At 41.3% G+C, this 21,166-nt stretch overlaps 1 protein-coding gene and 1 long non-coding RNA gene across 5 annotated transcripts in view; one reads left to right on the top strand and one right to left on the bottom strand.

The window, feature by feature from the left end:
• The window catches only part of TMEM135 (transmembrane protein 135), a 368,165-nt gene that overhangs the window by 32,768 nt on the left and 314,231 nt on the right, over window positions 1–21,166 (bottom strand). The gene's annotated exons all lie outside the window — the stretch shown is intronic.
• The window catches only part of LOC120385332, a 28,080-nt gene that overhangs the window by 1,141 nt on the left and 5,773 nt on the right, over window positions 1–21,166 (top strand). The window lies entirely within an intron of this gene.

Here is a 21,166-nt window from a genome sequence, read left to right as displayed (position 1 = left end):
ATTGTCAACCAACTTCCTATTTTATACACTTTAAATGCAGGTTACACTCTCTCTTGCTTCTGTTGTAACATCTTGCCTTTCCTTGTTTCCTTCCACTGTGTCCTATTAAAACATATAATGTGTCATTTTCCTGAGTTGCTTTCTGTGTCTGTCTCCTCTTTTCCTTCTCTCTCCCTCTACCCACTTGCAACTTCTTTTTCTCCTTTCCTTGATAGTATTATTTTAAGCTCTTCCTCTACAGTTTCTCTTTCCTTTCTCCTATTTCTCTCCTGTCACTCCCAATACAATTATTTTTTTTACCTATCCTATCAATATCTCTTGCACCCACCAGCTCACAATAATTTTTTTGCCTCAGAATCAAATAGATTGGGAATGAAATGGTGGATTTTTAATTAATAGCTCTGGAGAAAAATGGTTTCTATATGATCCATGAGACACTGAAGCTCAAGTGGACATAATGGATGTCTGGGCCACCTCCACAATGATTTTGACCCAAAGACGTGGGCATGTAAGCAGGTATTATTAGCCCAAGCTTAGTTCTGCTGCAAGCCATCTGAGAACTGATTGTATATTTGATGGCTTTGAAATATGGAAGTGAGGTTCAGTAATGTTTAACTCTCCCATAAGACCTGAAAGAGATACATATTACTCAATGGGATCAAATGAATCTCAAAACTATTCATTCCAAGCCAATAATATCTTTACCATAAGCCTCCTTGTACAAAATGAAATATCAGACATATATGGACAAAGGTACAGCCAACCTCTCTCTCTGGCTGAGACCAAAGCAGCTTTAATAGCTGAGGCCAAAGCAAACTTTAATAGCTCTTTCTGGTGTTCACACCGGATGAGCGGGCCTTTTAGCTGTTAAGCCAGCATTTCTAATAACAAGCATTGGTAAGCTTTATTAAATCTGCACTGACTCTTCACTACAACTGAGCTTTGCAACAAGAACCAGATTCATCTCAGATACACCAATGTAAACACAAAGTGACTCCACTAACTTCTATGGAGTTAGTTGCTCCAGATTTACACCAGCATGGATCAGAGAAGAATTTGCTACAGTGTCTTACCATTAGAGATGGAAACCAAACCTCAAATGTGAACTCACAACCCAAATTTTTGGGTTCTGATTTGAAACCCTGGATCAAAACCCACACGTGTGGTTTTGATTCTGTGTGCGCTCTAGAACCATAACAAGCCTATTTTCCTGATCCATTTCCAAATGTGGCCCAAGAGGTTAAAATGTGTAAGTTTTGACATTTGGGGCTCAAATCTTTTGAGAACAGTTTACAACATTTCAGTGCCACTTATCCTGAACATGAACCATATCTACTGTTCAGTCAGCAGGTAATATATGTCATCTGAAACCAGACCTGGATTCAAATACTATTTCTTTAGTCCATCTCTACTAATTAGGCAGCTTTAGCAAGAAAGTATTGGAATAATCTATTTTTTCTTTATCATTTTGGCCTCGTTAATAACAATTACAATTCTCTAATCTTTGAGAAGATTAAATCATATCTTCTCAAAGGGAATATCGTCTCAAAGCTTACATACCCTGCAGAAAGGAACCTTTGATATACATATGACCAATAGAAAGCATCTATGCTACCCAAAAAAGAACCAGGTAGAGCTGTTGTGATCCTAGCTGGGCAGTCACCATTTTACAACAAGTCAAATTGTAACATAAAAGTCTTACAACCATTGAGCGGACATCATACCAAAGCCTCTCGGAGTGAAAGTAAGATATTCCATTCACCAGCTGCTGTTCACATTAAAGAATTCTTCCCTAATATCAAACCTAAGTCTTTGCTTCCTTCAGACTCCTTCTCCGTGTCCTATCACCTACTACAACTGTGAAAAATTCCCGTCCTTCATTTTTCTATTGCTTCCTATAAAAATCATGACTGGTGTGGAGAAAGTAAATAAGGAAGTGTTATTTACACCTTCTCATAACACAAGAACGAGAGGTCACCAAATGAAATTAATAGGCAGCAGGTTTAATACAAACAAAAGGAAGTATTTCTTCACACAACACACAGTCAACCTGTGGAACTCTTTGCTAGAGGATGTTGTGAAGGCCAAGACTATAACAGGGTTAAAAAAAGAACTGGGTAAGTTAATGGAGAATAGGTCCCTCAGTGTCTATTAGCCAGGATGGGTAGAGGCTAGGGACACAATCCCTGTTTGCCAGAATCTGGGAATGGGCAACAGGGGATGGATCACTTGATAATTACCTGTTCTGTTCATTCCCTCTGGGGCACCTGGCATTGGTTGCTTTCGGAAGACAGGATACTGGGCTAGATGGACCATTGGTCTGACCCAGTATGGCCATTCTTATGTACCTTCCAGGGAAGGCTGTTTACCAGAAGCTGAAGTGCTCTGGGTACATTGCCTCTGTAGAGGCGCACTGCGGCAGCACAGCCATGAAGTGCTGGTGTAGCGCACACCATTTGCCCACTGGGACTGTAGAGATTGGTTCGGCATAGGAATATAGCCTGGGATTTATTAACCTTTCCCACAGTCAGGCAGGTCCAGGCGCAGACATGGCGACAGGGAAAAGGTTGGGTTCCAGAGCTGGACAGTGTAGTGCACCACATTCCCAGAGCTGCTGCACAGGGCCTCTGTGCAGATGGACTATGCCAGGATCTCCTGTGGATCCCGAGGGATATGTGAGGTTTGTTGGTGGGCCTTGCAACTCATTCCACAGCAGAGGGGAGGGATAAAGCTTCCCTCCACCCCACCCCCGAATGATGTAGAAGAAACTCAGTGAGCAAATTCCTTCCCTTACCCCTCTTCAGGGCCAGCTCCAGACCCCAGCGCGCCAAGCAGGCATGTGGGGCGGCATTTCGTGGCAGGGAGGCATTTCGTGGCAGGGCGGCATTTGGCTCCGGCGGACCTTCCGCAGTCATGCCTGCGGGAGGTCCACGGGAGCCCCGGGACGAACGGACCTGCCGCAGGCATGACTGCGGAGGTCCCTTCTTCCCGCGGCTCCGCTTGAGCTCCCGCAGGCATGACTGTGGCGGGTGCACTGGTCCCGCGGCTCGGACAGAGCTCCCGCAGGCATGCCCCGGCCGCGGGACCGGGGAAGGGCGGCGCAGTGCGCCCCCCTGCTTGGGGCGACGTAATTTCTAGAGCCGCCCCTGCCCCTCTTCACCTCCATTTACCATGGAAAGTGCCTAGAGTTGCCAATTTTGGTTGGACATATTCCTGGAGATTTCATCACATGACAATCTTTAATTAAAGATTAATCTTTAATTCCTGGGGACTCCAGGACAATCCTGGGGGCCAGGCAACCCTAAAGGTGACAATCCTTCCCAGTGTGACAGAGAATATTCCAAGACTGTTCATACAGCCGTAAAGAATAACCATTCCCAGGAGCCGAGCATTTTATAACCACATTCAGAATGAACTGCTTTAAAATGGTTTGGGATCATAAGGCAAAACCCACGATCCTGGAAAGGAAATCTGCTGGGGCAATTATGACAGAGAAAGGCTTTATAAACATAACCATTTTTCTCTCACAAGTTTTCTCTGTTGTAAACTATACATTTAGTTTTTCTTTGCCCAAAGGGCTTATCTACTCAGACCAGTCCTGGGAAAAAAATATGAAGGAAATTATTAAAGATAGCATCAACAAAAGAACCTTGTTTCCCAACCCACTATTTTTAATGTAAATTATGTCATGTTAGCTGGCATCACCCTATGGGGAAAGGAAGAGTTCGGTGATTTAAAGGAAAATGTAAAAACACTGCAGTAATATAGTCTCAATTCAAAGAAATAAATAGAAAGTACATATATACATTCAAAAACTGAAGTCATGCTCTGAAACCATCTTTAAACAGATCTTGAATATTGTTCCAGGTTTCCCCATAGTGTGGACAAGGCGTAACTTTTCAAAAATATATTTCAAATTTCAGATTAAAAAATTAACTGCATAGATGTCAAAAGCAGATGATGTGAAACTGTTAATTTTACTTAAAACAGTCAATACTGCAGTATAGGTGGGGTACAAATGCAAGAAGAGAACAAACTAAGGAAATCATCAAAAAGAACAGGAGTACTTGTGGCACCTTAGAAACTAACAAATTTATTTGAGCATAAGCTTTCATGGGCTAAAACCCACTTCGTCGGATGCATGCAGTGGAAAATACAGTAGGAAGATGTATATACACAGAGAACATGAACAAATGGGTGTTGCCATACCAGCTATAATGAGAGTAATCAATTAAGGTGGGATATTATCAGCAGGAGAAAAAACACTTTTGTAGTGAAATCTTGTTTCATTTTTCTTCCATACATGAAAAGGATGTGGATGCAGGTAGTTAATTATGTAGCATGACTGCAATATAATTGTGTTCACATTTTGGCATAACCATAAGAAACATCTAAGTTCTAGTTACTGCTCCAGAGTTACGCAATTAGATTCCTTCTGAAATGTAGAAATGCTGAACGTGTTTTATCATTTAAATAAAATCAAAATGTCTTTTAATTGTGCTTGAATTGCAAAATGACCTCCTCTATTGATACCTCAGTCTGGGACAATTCCTTAGGGCTTGTCTTCACTTCTGCTTTCCCATTGACGTAATTATTCCACCTCAATGGGAGGCGGAAGCTATGTTGACAGGACAGTCAATGTAACTTATGGCACCCAGGGAGGTGTTTTTTTCAGACCCCTGAGCGACCTAAGTTACATCCACTTAAGCGGTAGTGTAGACAAGACCTTAGATTTGTCACCTAAAAAGAATAGCTCAGGTATGGGAATCTCCCTCACATCCTCTACAGTGAAGAGTGATGGAAAGAATTCATTTAGCTTCTCTGAATGGCCTTGTTTATCTTGAGTGCTCTTTTAGCACCTTGATATTTCAGCGGCCCCACTGATTGTTTGGCAGGCTTTCCTGCTTCTGGTGTACTTAAAAAATGTTTTGCTGTTAGTTTCTGAGTCTCTTGTTAGTTGCTCCTCAAATTCTTTTTTGGCCTGCCTAATTATATGTAATCCCTCTGGGGTATAAAGAGCATGGCCCCTTTAAACCTTTGTTTAAGGAGAGGAAGTGCTGATTGTCCCAGGAAATGCTGGGATTTTTTTTTAGGGGGGGGAGAGGGAGGGAGGAAGAGGGTGCATGTGTGTGGAGCTCCAGACAGAAGTGCTGCAGCAACAGGCCCTCACAGAGTGAAGCAGCCGAGAAGCTGCCTGAAGCCAGAGAGGTGTAGAGCGGCCGAGCGGGGACACCCCAGGACAGGAGCCAGAAGGAGCACCGTGCCAGGGAGGAATCGCCCGAGGACAGGCCAGAGCTGGACCCAGTATCAGGGCTGCCCAGAGCTGCATGGGGCTGGGAGTACTGGGGCTTGTGATTTTGCATTGGTAATAAGGAGGGAGGCTATAGTTAACTAGGTGGGGAGGTTGTCACACTGTGTGGGTTTGCAGAGAGCAGCAGAAGAGGGCACCGGAGGGGTTTGTTGGGGAAAGTTTACTGGCACCATGCCAAAGATGACCAGGAGCACCCAAGACTCACCACCAGACTGGAACTTTGCCCAGAACTTCCCAACTCTTAGTGCATACACATTGCTGTGTCTGCCCTTTCAGACTGTGGCACCACTGGGCCTGTATTGAATGTAATCCTGATTTACTGCTCCTCCTATATTTCCCCCTGTTGTTTTTCTCCATTCATCCCACTGTGAATACATATTTCTCATATTATTCTGGTGTCTGTGTGTGTTCACTTTGGGGGATTTGAAACAGGTGCCCCTGTGGTGGAAGGGACTTTCCCTGCTGCATTCCTGCATGTGCCTTTTCTTGGCCGGAGCTGTAGCAGACTCCATCTTGGCCACAAGGGCGCTAAAGTTACATATACTTTTACACTTGGCTTGACAGAGTTTATGCTCCTTTCTATCTTCCTCAGTAGGATCTGACTTCCAGTTTTTAGAGGATGCCTTTTTGCCTCTAGCTGTTTCTTTTACTCGGTTGTTATAGCCCTGGTGACATTTTTGGGGTCCTCTTACTGTTCTTTTTAATTTGGGGTAGATGTTTAATTTGAGCCTCTATTATGGTGTTTTTAAGATGTTTCCAAGCAGCTTGCAGGCATTTCATTCTTTTAATTTCTTTTAATTTCTGTTTAACGAGCACCCTCATTTTTGTGTAGTTCCCCTTTCTGAAGTTAAATGCTACTGTGATTGGCTTCTTTGGAATTTCCCTTTCCCAACATAAGGATGTTAAATTTAATTATATTATGGATGCTATTAACAAGCGGTTCAGCAATATTCACCTCTTGGACAAGATTCTGCGCTCCACTTAGGACTAAATCAAGAATTGCCTCTTCCCTTGCTGGATTCAGGATTAGCTTCTCCAAGAAGCAGTTATTAATGGTGTCTAGAAACTTTATTTCTGACTCTTGTGCTGAGGTGGCATGTACCCAGGGAATATAGGCATAGATGAACTCCCCTGTTATTACTGCATTTTCTATTTTATTTCCCTGAGTATTTCACAATCATTTTTCACCATCCTGGCAAGGGGCTGGTAGTATATTCCTACTGATATATTCTTATTATTCAAGCATGGGATTTCTAGCCATAGAGAGTCTATGGTGCAGTTTGATTCATTTACATTTTTTCCTATATTTGACTCTATGCTTTCTTACATATATAGTGCCACTCCCTGACCAGAACAATCTACTCGGTCATTCCTATATATTTTATACCCTGGTATTACTGTGTCCCATTGATTATCATCGTTCCACCAAGCTTCTGTGATGCCTATTATATCAGTATCCTCATTAAATACCATGCACTCAAGTTTAGCCATCTTAATATTTAGACTTTTAGCATTTCTATACAAACACTTTCAAAATGAGTGGGATTTCAAGATGGCAATAACATAGAAAAGGTCACTCAATTTCTTATATAACACACACAAAAACATTATTTAACAACAGTTAATAGTGCAACAGGATATGCTCCACCCACCCAAAATTAAAAAATATGCAAATAAAAAGTTAAGGGAAAAGTCTCCAGGATTCAATGCCACTTTTAGCACAGTTATACAGTCTAACACTTCCATCTTCAAAAGACAGAAAAAATATGCACCCCAATTTCATCAAATTGTGCTTTTTATACAAAACCTTAACTCTGGCCTAATGCTCTCTCATAGATTCATAGACTCTAGGACTGGAAGGGACCTCGAAAAGTCATCGAATCCAGTCCCCTGCCCTCATGGCAGGACCAAATACTGTCTAGACCATCCCTGATAAACATTTATCTAACTTACTCTTAAATATCTCCAGAGATGGAGATTCCACAACCTCCCTAGGCAGTTTATTCCAATGTTTAACCACCCTGACAGTTAGGAACTTTTTCCTAGTGTCAAACCTAAACCTCCCTTGCTGCAGTTTAAACCCATTGCTTCTTGTTCTATCCTTAGAGGCTAAGATGAACAAGTTTTCTCCCACCTCCTTATGACACCCTTTTAGATACCTGAAAACTGCTATCATGTCCCCTCTCAGTCTTCTCTTTCCAAACTAAACAAACACAATTCTTTCAGCCTTCCTTCATAGGTCATGTTCTCAAGATCTTTAATCATTCTTGTTGCTCTTCTCTGGACTCTCTCCAATTTCTCCACATCTTTCTTGAAATGCGGTGCCCAGAACTGGACACAATACTCCAGCTGAGGCCTGACCAGCGCAGAGTAGAGCGGAAGAATGACTTCTCATGTCTTGCTCACAACACACCTGATAATGCATCCCAGAATCACGTTTGCTTTTTTTTGCAACAGCATCACACTGTTGACTCATATTTAGCTTATGGTCCACTATAACCCCTAGATCCCTTTCTGCCATACTCCTTCCTAGACAGTCTTTTCCCATTCTGTATGTGTGAAACTGATTGTTCCTTCCTAAGTGGAGCACTTTGCATTTGTCTTTATTAAACTTCATCCTGTTTACCTCAGACCATTTCTCCAATTTGTCCAGATCATATTACTGACTCTCTCACATTCTAAACGTGTGCAGCCTTATTCCACTTTAACATTTCAGAGGTCACACTTAATATTGGTCACACTTAAAATTTCTTCTGCTTTTGAAAGATTCTACTAGTTTGAGATGGATTCCATGTACTTAAAATGAATGCTCCTGGAACTAGTAATATTGCTCAAAAAAGCCCATCTTTTAAAATGAGAACATTGTAAGTAGTGGATTAATGGACATCAGATCTTAGCAACAAAACAGAATATTTGATTGGCAATCAAATGTAAGGTTTTGACTTATAGCATTCCGCACTCTGAATTCAGAATTGTAACTTGACTTCAGTATAAACAGTTTTCCTTTTCACTTCAGTGTCACATTCTTGTTAGAATTGCTTATCTAAAAATGTAATTGCTTGGATTCCTCAGGTTGACTTGAATGGGATTACTCCAAGTTAAGCACACACACAAGTGATTTTCTGGATCAGGACTTAGCACTTTGCAGGATCAATCCCTAAAGGGTAGGTGGGGGCGAAGAAGAAAATAAAAGCAAGATAATGACTGTCCTCAGCATATGATGGTCATGTGATCAAAAGTGCATATTTTTTCTATCTATCTATCTATCTCCAAATGCCTCTTTTACATAGCCATTAGTAGTTTACAGGAAATATTTCAGCCCTTGAGTTTAGGGCAAGCCACTGACATCCGAATTCAGTTACTGCAGTGTTTTCTTTCTGCTTGGCAAAAGTGCGAGGACTGCTTGAGTACCAACTCTGAGTGACACTCAGATGCACACACTTAAAAATTCGTAGTGTGTCTGGGAAGAAAAACAGCCGTCAAAGAAACACAAAGGTCTGTATGAGAACTTGGAACTCTCAGTAGTTTACAACAGTGGTGTGGGTGTGTATTGCATTTGTGACTTACAAGGTGTGACTTACTTTGCTTTTCCCATCTAACATGCTTATTCAAGAGTGTACGTATTTGTCCAGGAGCACAGCATTCTGTACCAGTGACAAGTCATTTCTCTCCTAGCAAGACAATAGACACACCTCTGGAATTCACATTTTCACTGACCTCCAACTGACCCGTGATTACACAGGGAAAGACTTACCTGGTTCTTTTGTACATAAAAAATGGCTCTGATAGACCTAAAGCACTAACAATTATGTCTGCTGCTCCTATGTTCGTAATTTTATTTTGCAGCACAAGTTTCAGTTCCATTCCAGAACATAAATACACACAGACCATACCACCTTTAGAGGAAACTGTAAGACATGCCTTCCTGCGAAAGCCTTCTTGCAATAACATTAGAAGAATGACTGATATAGCAGAGATAAATTCCACATATTCTAGCAACGCTTAAGAAAGAAAGGTGCAGAAGATGCCAGTTCTGTGACCTAAACATGAATTTTACTTTAAATTGTTAGCACCAGAAACCAGAGTGATGGACATACTATAAATAGATATTATTACTGTTCTATCAAAAGATTTCATTGCATATAGAGCTGATTATTTTTAGGTCTTGTATTGAACGAACACTAGTGGTTCTGAACTTTACACATATGCTTGTCATTCAGCTCCTGAGATTACACATAAGACCCAAGTTTAGGCATTCCTTTATACCAATATACAATGCTAATACAAAAAAGTTAAACTAATGGTCTTTTTACAATCAAATCCTAACCTTTTATCCCATCTCATCTCCACACCAACTATAATTGCTGTTTGTTTTAACATTTTCATTTCATCAATATTATTTACCATGAAATAACAGCAGCATTCCTGTAGTAAGCTTTTTCAGTTCCAAACTTCTACCATACCAAGCAGCAGTCAGATAGCTTAAGAAGGTTAGCATGCAATTCACATTACTCTGAGTATTTCTTATCACCTAAAATTGGTATATACATTTACAGAGAGGAAATGTAGTTCACTTATTATGATATGATTGGGGGCCACATATTCCAAAATACCTAAGACCCATTGACTTTAAAAGAATCATAGAATATCAAGGTTGGAAGGGACCTCAGGAGGTCATCTAGTCCAACCCCTTGCTCAAAGCAGGACCAATCCTCAACTATATCATCTCAGCCAGGGCTTTGTCAAGCCTGACCTTAAAAACCTCTAAGGAAGGAGATTCCACCACCTCTCTAGGTAACCCATTCCAGTGCTTCACCACCCTCCTAGTGAAAAAGTTTTTTCTAATATCCAACTTAAACCTCCCACACTGCAACTTGAGACCATTACTCCTTGTTCTGTCATCTGCTACCACTGAGAACAGTCTAGATCCATCCTCTTTGGAACCCCCTTTCAGGTAGTTGAAAGCAGCTATCAAATCCCCCCTCATTCTTCTCTTCTGCAGACTAAATAATCCCAGTTCCCTCAGTCTCTCTTCATAAGTCATGTGCTCCAGCCTCCTAATCATTTGTGTTGCCCTCCGCTGGACTCTTTCCAATTTTTCCACATCCTTCTTGTAGTGTTGGGCCCAAAACTGGACACAGTACTCCAGATGAGGCCTCACCAATGTTGAATAGAGGGGAATGATCACGTCCCTCCATCTGCTGGCAATGGTCCTACTTATACAGCCCAAAATGCCGTTAGCCTTCTTGGCAACAAGGGAACACTGTTGACTCATATCCAGCTTCTCGTTCACTGTAACCCCTAGGTCATTTTCTGCAGAACTGCTGCCTAGCCACTCGGTCCCTAGTCTGTAGCAGTGCATAGGATTCTTCTGTCCTAAGTGCAGAACTCTGCACTTGTCTTTGTTGAATCTCATCAGATTTCTTTTGGCCTAATTGTGCAATTTGTCTAGATCCCTCTGTATTCTACCCCTACCCTCCAGCGCATCCACCTCTCCTCCTAGTTTAGTGTCATCTGCAAACTTGCTGAGGGTGCAATCCACACCATCCACGAGATCATTAATGAAGATATTGAACTTATGTTCCTGAGTGCCTAAGTCATTTTTTAAAATGTTATTCTAGATCAAGTTCTTGGACTGCACTCCATGGACCACCAGTGAAAAGGAGAATCTCTGAAGGATTGTGTTTGAGACACAAAAATGGAGGAGACTTGGATGTTAGGAAGGGAAGTTGTACATGAGCGGATCTCTCTCTTAGAAAAGAGTCTGCTGAACTGAATGGTTGGAGAACCCTAGATTAGATTTTCCCCCTCTCTGGTTTATTTTTAAACAGTTAAATTGGCTGTAGCACTGGTGGAAGGTGCCATAATGAAGATATGTACATTAATGCCTATGACTGCAAATTCTGAAAGATATTTTTGTGTTGTCACAGTCTTGGAGCATAAGACTTTGAACAAAGGCACAGCTGGAACTAGTGGGTCCCCTTGGATGAACTTCTGTTCCTTTCAAGTCCAAAACTTACATAAATGTGGTTTCTGAACCATAAAGATTGTAATTTCCCCAATTTTGATTTTTAATAATAAAAACATGAGGAAAAGTCAGACTCAGCACTTTAACAGGAACTAAACACTTATGGAATACAATCACAAATAGAAGCCATAGCAACAACCTAGACAAGTATAATAAAAGGAAACAATTTCCTGGGTATACAACATTAAACACTTTGTTATTAATTCATTTAAACTGAATAGCAGAACAAACTATTTATAATAATAATCCTCCAATTCGGAGTTACAGCTGGAAAAATTAAACCTTGTAGATATCTGCTGTTCAATTTTGGGGGACCGATAAAACCTTCGTACTTATTTAAAACTTATTTATAATATACCGACACAATAGAAATCTTCTGTATTTACTGCCACTATGTAGAAAAAGTAGCAATCAGTGTTGTCAATTCCCATGATTGTATTGTGAGTCTTGCCATAGTCTGTGTTTTCTTAAAGCCTCAGCTCCTGGATTCATAGGGTAACATGCAACTATAAGGTTTCATCAAAAAACAAAATGAATCAAGTTTCTAGCTCTCGTGATCGCAGCGAAAACCATGAAAATGTGAGTTGTTTGTATCCTAAAGGCTTAAAAGCCAGACAGCAGTAAAAAGAAACCCCCAGGTCTTTTTTTTAAGTTAGGCCTGGTCTCCACTAGGCAACTTATGTTGGTATAACTATGTCACTCGGGTGTGTGGAAAATCCACATCCCTGAGCGATGCAGTTATACCAACCTACCTCCCGGTGTAGACAGCACTACTGCCTCTTGGGGAGGTAGAGTACCTGTGCTGAAGGGGGAAGGTCTTCTGTTGACATAGGTAACATCTTCACTGAAGCGCTACTGTGGCATTGCTGTGCCGCTGCAATGCTGTACGTGTAGACAAACCCTTAGTTTCATGATTTTGGAGGCTTCAATTTTTATTTATGTATTATTTATTTTTTAACACATTTAGGGGTTGGAAATACAGAGCCAAATATCTGCTGTATTTTATTTATTCATAGAGCTTTAAAGTAATCTGGAAAAACATTGACCGCTGTGCATGCACAGTTAGGAGCAAGAATAAAATCAGAGGTGAGAGTAATTCACAGATTGGAGGACAATCAGCCCCCTCTTTTCTATGCCTACCTATGAGGATCCTTCACATCTAAAGAGTATTATAATGAAAAACTGAAGGTATTATGGTTCTGTGTTGCTCTCCACTGGGGAACACTGAAGTTAAAATAAGCAACTGAGGAAATACATCCATTTTACACTAACATCAGAAAACACCCAATTCAGAGAAACAAACATTTTAAAATAAACTACTTTAAAAACCTGTTACTCTTCCAGCCAGGGCTGGTTATGTGGGAGGTATATGCTTTTGTGGTCCTTTAGAACAACGCCAGAAGGATGCGTCATGTACACACAATTATGTGGTTTTCCAGATCTGGCAGTGCTTCATCAAAATATAAAATCCATATTCTAGTCAAGTGTCTTTCCTAAAACACATGGTTAATCCAGTATCTAAGTGTCTGACAGGCAGGCCTTGGCTCAAACACGCCTCTCTTGGCCGCTGGCATTTAAAATTGGGAGTGAAGGCTTTTGATTTCAAGCCATGCCTTGTTTTGCCTCTGTCCATTTTTCATTGAAATAAACGGTCACACAGGCTCCAAAGGCAATGTTCCAACTGGTGTACAATAGAGAAAAAATGGATACACAAATCCAAATAGATCCCTTCTGGCCTTAACATTTGTGAAATTATTGCAATACAGATGAGGATAATACATAATATATTAAATGTCCACTGTGCAGGCTAGGATTTTTTAAAAAGGAAGCCTGCAGTTCTTCTAAGTTCATATTTAGGCTCCTAAATAAAAGGCCAGATTTTCAAGAGTGCTGAGCACTTGGCCCCAGGTTTCTAAAGGTATTTAGACATTATGACTCCTAAATGCCTAAATCCCTTTTGAAAATGAGATTTAGGCTCCTAAATCAGGTAGGTATTGCAATACTGAGCGCCACAATGCCTAAATACGTGTAAAAATATGGGTCTTAGTAACTCGCATTAAAGTCAATACTTTTGAGAATCAAACTACTTATTCAGGCCTAAATATGGACTTAGAAGCAAAACTTTGGGCACCCATTTAAAAAAAAATAATCTTGATCCTAGTGTTCTAGGATTTTGAGACTACAGCCACAAATATGTCAGAGTACAAAGGATATTAAAATTATGGTATTTCCACCCCAAAAGGAAGTGATCTAGTAATACAATTTTAAAAGTGCACACTTCAACAGGAATAGGATAGTCTACCAGGGTGTAGGAATGCTGGGGAGACTTTATCTGGGTGTAGTGTAGCCAGGGAAGGATAAACTTAACACTCACACACTAGATAACAATAACTACTACTAATCCAACTACAAAATGTGCCCTTTTAAAACAACGTGGGCTCCCCTCACTATTTTTTCACTACGTTTAACTGCTGTAACATGATACTTGCTGAGATGTAAAGCATATAATGTCAAATAACATGACACATTGAGTGACCGATTTTGACATGTTAAGGTTAAACATGTAAACTTGCTTGGCAGGGCAAATAACTGGCCCTGTCAAACAGGAAGCAATTTATCTGGAAATATTTGCTAACATTATCTGAATGCAGACAAACCACAGAACTGAAGGCTGAGCCAAACCAAGTGCTCTTTTCAGCTCTGCAAGCCAAACAAATAATCCAAGTTGCTGGAGTTGACTATGCATACGTATCACTGCTGTCACACAGGGATAATGCCAAAATATTCTCAGTGACTGCTCATCCTCTGTCAGGCAGTTGGAAGCCTTCAGTAGCTGGCCTATTTCTAATCACCATATCTTAGGGAAAAAACAGCTATCACTGTAATATCTTAATACCATACAACAAATATAAGCATGCCCTAAATGGCAATGTCTTCAGTCTCCCTTGTTCCCACTGTACATATTTGGATGTGGGTTTTTTCCCTCTCTTGCCTTTCCTCAGTCTCCAATGCTCCCAGCTATGGGCTAGTTTTTAGTAAATGTTGTTACTGTTGGAAGGCACTGTCAAAGGGGTGGGTCTTCCATTTATACCTGCTCATTGTCATTGTTTTCTGATACTGCTAAGGTGTTCCATAGCCGGGTCCTGCTACTGATAATACTCTGCTCCAAAAAGCCTTCTCCTGCGACCATCTAATTGAAGCATTTCTTGTGCAGCGCAATTATCTTGGAGGACCCTGGTTAGATAGGTGACCTTTCAGGTAGTTGGTTCTAATCTAAGTGTTTGCTATATCAGGATTAGGACCTTAAATTCAATCTGAAAAAGGGGTAAAAAGACAGCACAGCTCACAGAATACTGGTGTGATGTGTACACACTTGCTTTTGCTTCAACTTCGTGGGGGCAGTCAGATTCATCCCTAATAGAGTTAATAGAGGTGACTGAGATGAGAAACACATCTGAAAGGAAAAGGAATAATTTCCTAACCAGCAGAAGATGGCAAAATATGTTTCTTGCCACTGATGCTATCTCCAGGTCCAAGAACACCGGGCCGCCTGGGGGGGCGGGGGAAGTGGGGCAATTTGCCCCAGGCCCCGCAGGGGCCCCCATGAGAGTTTTTCGGGGCCCCTGAAGCGGGGTCCTTCACTCGCTCCGGGGGGCCTGGAAAACTCTCCTGGGGCCCAGGCCCCCGGAGTGTCTTCCGCTCCCGGTCTTCACCGGCGGGGGGGTCCTTCCGCTCCGCGGCGGAAGGACCCCCCGCCGCTGAATTACCGCTGATGCGGGACCCGCCGCTGAAGTGCAGCCGGGTCTTCGGTGGTAATTTGGCGGCGGCGGGTCCTACCGTTCCGGGACCCGCTGCCGAAGTGCCCCGAAGACCCACGGCGGGAGCCCCCTGCTGCTGAATTGCCGCCAAAGACCCGGCTGCACTTCGGCGGCGGATCCCGCTTCGGCGGTAATTCGGTGGGGGGGGACCCCGCCGCGGGTCTTCGGGGCACTTCGGCGGCGGGTCCCGGAGCAGAAGGACCCCCCGCCGCGGAATTACCGCCGAAGCAGTGGGCCCCCGTTGCCAAAGACCCCAGACCCCCGGAATCCTCTGGGCGGCCCTGCAAGAACAATGAATATTCCAGCAAGAACCTAGGGCTTGAACTAACTTGGTTACCAGTGGTTGGATGCATTTAATTTAGGGTGTGCTGACTGTTCAGCAAGATCTTTGAATTTCCTGCCACTTCCTCGCTGCATTACCTCTGTCTTCCCTGGGTGCAGACTGAACTTTTCATCCAATAACCTATTTGTTCTAGGCACTGGGATATGTTGGTAATGGCATAAGCTACATCAGTGGAGACGGTCACAGAGCTGCTATCCATGTGTTCTTAACACTGAAGACTATGGCATTTCATCTCTCTAAATTATATCATTTTATATAGACTCACAGCACAAGGATTCCAGTTCTAATGATAATTGATAGCAGCTCATTGTCAGCTGCTCTGGCACCAGTATATATCTCTGTGTGTGTCTAGAGAGGAGGGGTAGGAGAAAGGCTACAACTAAACCTTTCAGAACCCCCACAGAGAAGCATGTGTCCATCACACTTCTAACCAGTCTGATAAGAATGAGCAGAGTCAGCAGGAAACTATTCCATGAACCACTCTTGCCAGGTACTTTTTATGCAAGCCAGTAACACTTCTTGAACAATGGTGTCAAAGGTTGCTTAAAGGGAAAAGATTATGAGCATTGAACTGTGGTCCCCATCTATCTCCATCAGGGCTAGGAGGGTGATCTCTGTGCCATGATCCAGTCTGAAGCACGATTGTGAGCAGCCCAGGATATCAATGGAGGTCAGGTGGTATTGGAGCCTGATCGCTACCACCTCTTCTGTGACATTGATCAGGGAGATTAAGGTGGAAACAAGACAACCGCTTGCAGTTCCTGTGTGTCAGTGACAACTATTTAAGGATCACTGGAGTTTTGCATGGTGCATGGAGGTTTACAGGGAGCCCTCCTCAATGGGGTGCCAATGATATTACCAGGGAGCCCAGTCAGGAGAGACACAGGTCTGATTCACAGGTGGTAGGTCAGACAAGTCTCTGGGTTTCAGTGTGGTTCATAGACCCAAAGTCTATCAGGACAGTTGGAACAGACCATGTTCTTGCTCCTAGTATGGCTTTCACATTCACTGCAAGACCAGCTGTGATTTCGTCAATCCTCTGAAAAGTAAGGCGAGAGCTGCTTGCACCTGGAGTGGCTTGTGTCTGATGGTGGGCATGGGCATTTCTGATCAGTCAGCCAGACAGCTCTTTGGTGTGGGACTTGGCAGGTATTACTGCAGGAGAAAACATGGAACTTTTAGCCTCTGTCGCAGCTGCAGCATGTAACTGAGGAGGGGCTTGTGCCATTGTTGCCATTTAGATGGGCAGTCTTCATACCACTTCTGTTCTAATTCTGTGCTTCTGGCTATTACTGGGTATAGTTCATCTGTGAATAATGGTGATCTATGGGGATGTGGGCATTGTGGAGTTAGTCAACAGTTTAATATGGTACTTGGTTATAGTGTTTCACCAAAAAGTCTATGCCCTGATCTTGCTGTTGAGTGGATTATCCCTCTAGGGTCCTATGGAAGTTTACTGGATCAGGAGTTTTCTGGAACAAACTATTTTCATTGTTTCATAGGCAGCATGAAGGCATATTTCTGTTCTACATAGCAGTGATGGTGTTTTGTTGAGGCAAATGTGGGCACGGTACTTGCTAACACTCTATGTGTTAGAAAAGAAGGAAGAAAGCCAGTGGATAGAGGATTTTCCCAATAAAATATTTCTTCAGATCTGGTAGATCTCGCTGGCTGATGTGAGTTTAGTTTGCAGTATTGTACAAGAAAGCACAACAAGCTTGGATTTTTTCCTCTTATGGAGAATACCTCCTCCTTTCTGGCTCCCTAGAGTTCTAAACATATGCTCTATCTAACTGCACCTGATGCTGACTAAAAAGCTAGTCCAGATGCTGCCAAGTCATGCGACCACATGGATAGGATTGTTTAATTTTTAATTATCAGCAAGAGTTGGGCTAAAGTTCCAATCATAAATTCCTGCTCCCTTTTAACAACTTATCAATGGTATGTAAACAATTATGCAGTCCTTTGGCGGCAGACATGGATTCTTGGACCTGCACTATTTCACATGTTTACACTATGGTACAGTTCATTAAAGGAGTAGTTGTGGAAGGAATTATTGTAGCTTCAGGATTTGGCCTGCAGTAATCTAAAAATAACCTGTGGAACATATGCACAAATTAATTTTAAGCAAACCATGCAGTAAAGTACCAGCTGGGTGTGTCAGGAGGTGTCTTGTCAGTAAGCATATAGACAAACTACTCATACAGAACCATTTAAGAGAAAGGCATCTCTATTAATGTTTCAGACAAAAGATACTGACAATTGAAGTATTTTTACAGGTAAAACAGAGGAAATAAAGGTTTATGAAATGAGGATCTTTAAATTCAGGACATTTTCAGGTGAAGCGTTGATGGTAGCAAGTCATGGATATACTTCTACACAAGTTTTCTGTCAAAGAATTTTAAGAATAGTGGCTCTTTCACAAGATTTAGGAAATCCAGGGCAGTTGTAAGAACTGAGTGATAAAAACCCTCAAACAATGAAGAACTTAAGTTTTCAAAAATGTGAAGAAGCCGTGTTTTGAAATTTTGTGTGTCAGTCTCAGACACTGAGAATAAGGAAGGGATTCATGGCAAGGATTAGGATGTTACAAATCATATGGGACATATGAATAGGCGTCTGTTTCTATGTATCAATAGAGGTTTTAATTTCTGAATGAGAAGCTTTACTTAGGGCACATTCTTCAGTGAGATATTCTATGGGCTTTCCAGAATGCTCTGGGTTGACAACATACTATAGACTGACTTTACACACCAAATTTTTATCATCTGTTATAAATATTTCAACTTATGCCAGACTTGCACAAGATCTTTTAAGGACTATGTTTTATTATTTTGTTTTAATACAGTTTTATAAAAGCAGACATGGTGTTTTTTCAGTGGGGGGGGAGACAACTTTTTTTTTTTTTAATTAAGACAAACTAGAAGTAGAGAAAAGTCTCAAACTTTGGTACTATTACGAGAAGTTTAATAATGAGAACCTGTGACAATTTCTAGATCATATCAACGACTATTAAATAGTTAAGGCTGCGAATAGGTATCTTAACCACAATTGTCCTGCCACTCTAGATGCTATCTGAAACCTAGACTTCCCTGCGAAAAAAGCCTCAAACAGCTGGACTCCAGCTTAGATACACAAAATAAATCACTTGTGAGTGAATTCCGCCTCAGCAGCTCTAATCAGGACTCCATGCAAGCAACAAAACAAACAGAACCCAGAAAGAACATTAACATCCCTGGTAACCAGTGTTTACTAATTGTGCAGCATCAGGAAAATTTCAATAGAAAAGCAGAGACTGAATGGGATCGTCTGATAAGTCCACTGCACTCACACACTCCACACAATATTCTTGACCCTTTAGGTCACAACCTTTGCTCTCAAATCACTCATGCAATGGAGATAGAGGGTTCGCCTCATTCAGTTAAATCCTTGTAATTATTTGCTAGGACACTCAGTAATATGGAATTATATGTACAATACTTTGATGAATTACTCATGCTGTTTCCAAATGAAAAATACAGTAGATACAAATGCTATGTTAAAAATAAAATGCCTAAACTACAAGGTAGCCTCAAAATTCCTATAGAAGACAAAAGGTACAATTTTGTTTCTTTGGGCTTTTATGCTCATTCATGCTCTGTGTAAACAAAGCAGATTAAATAAATGGCCTTTCACTTGCTCTCATATTAGGGAAGTGTTAATAATGTCACTGTCAAAGAACGTAAGAGCTTTATCTAAAGCTAAAACCTACAACAAAGACAATGAAAACAGCACTGGCTGGTAACTGAACATGAAAGAGAGCATGTTAGCAGAGGGTAATGTAGGCAAGAGCAAGCTTATGGACATTCAGATTTCCTTCTCAAGTGCCACAGCCATAAGGAGAAAAATTAATTTTGCGCATAACTCAACTGACTTCACACCAGGGATAAATCTGGCCAATTGAGCTGTATACCAATGTTTACTTTGCCTTGTGAATCACATTTCATCCACTTATTTTTACGACTTACATAATAAAATACACAATGCAGCTATAAAAGTTTTCACTGAAGAGAAGAACTTTTTATTTTTGGATGGTTGTTACCATCTGTATTCACTTTTTGATTTGTAGTTGTTAAATTGGCTATTTTATATAGTTTTTTTTATTTAGATAGCATAAGTTATTTTTTTAAAAATAATTTTATCTCTATGTGAAAAGAATTAAACATGGTAGCATGTGACTAATATTTTATGGGGCATTTGCAACAAACTAAAGATAGAGAAAATTAAACGTTGATTCACTTAGACTCAAATCCCTTCATCTCTGTGAGTGCGTAGGACTTGACACACAGAAAAACCATGATGGGTCCAATGACTGGAGAGTAGGACAATCTTGTGCAGGTGGTCTTCTCTCTTTGGGCTCAATCTTTCATATTGCTGAGCACTGCCACGATCCACTTACGCACAAGCTTAACTTTAATTATTTGGGCATTTCTATTAAAGTAAAAAGGATTATTCATATGATTGAAGTTAAGCTCATGTTTAGGTGCTTTGCTGAATCAGGTCCAAGTGCTCAGCACCGCAGGACCAAGCCCCTTGTGCACTGCGAAGTTCAGCTCTGTGCACAGTGATTCTTCAGGTGCGTGACAGTCACAAAAATCACTTCTTGAGATATATATGGGATTAGAAAATGGCAGCCAGTTCCTGAAGTAACTAACTAACAGGAATTCCATTTGTTTACAAAACTATGTACAAAATATCTACTTGTGATGTTATCTGATAAAAATATGACAATATAGATCATTGTTGCAACCACTGTTATATATCTAGTCTGGTAAGACTAGGACTGGGATGCCCAAGGAAACTGGTTTTATGACTTTTTAGCCAGTGAGGTGAAACAGAAGTTTAATTTTGTTGCTGGTTTGATATATCCTATCGGGGATTAGCCACCACTCTTGGGTTGTGTTTGCCCTGTTTCTCAGCAGTTTGTCCTTAGTTTGGCACTCAGTTGTGACCCACTGAGGCATGGTTACAACCAGTCATGGGACTTCTCGTCATCATTTTTATCTATAACCTGGAAGAAAATAAAATCACTGACAGAGTTTCCAGGTGTCACAAAAATTGGAGGAACGGTAAAAATGAAGAGACAGGTCACTGATACAGAACGATATGGATTGCTTAGTGAAGAGGGTGCAAGCAAACAATATGCACTTAATATGGCCTTAGAATCTATGAAAAACCTCTCAAACTGAACATGGAAAATGCTCAGCTTTCCTGTGTCACTGCACAGGGGGTTCATTAGTCTTTGCTCAATTCTAACCACACCCACTGAACACAATCAAAGTAATTTTTCAATCCACTATTTTTAAGTTCCACCTCCCTCCCCCCACAAAAGATCTTACTCATCATTAAGAATTACGTACAACATCCCTGCTCTGGCAACTATCTCTGCATGGATGGACCCCTGTGGAGCACCACTGGCTTCAAGACTAATGGCCCAATTCTTCTAAGTGGCATGATCAATCTGTGGCCACTATTCCAGTATACAGGCTGGAGATACAGTTGCAAGGACACTGCACTGCAGCCTCATTCTCTGTTCCCAGTTTGGAGGGTGCATCCCTAAGCAGAATTATTTCAGCAGCAAACAGTATTATGCAGAATTAAGTATAATTCTCAGTACAGCACACTGA

This window comes from Mauremys reevesii, linkage group 1 (genome assembly GCF_016161935.1).
Source record: "Mauremys reevesii isolate NIE-2019 linkage group 1, ASM1616193v1, whole genome shotgun sequence".
Classification (NCBI taxonomy): Eukaryota; Metazoa; Chordata; order Testudines; family Geoemydidae; genus Mauremys; species Mauremys reevesii.
The sequence above is the reverse complement of the archived record's forward strand: the minus strand, read 5'-3'. Positions and strand labels throughout refer to the sequence as shown.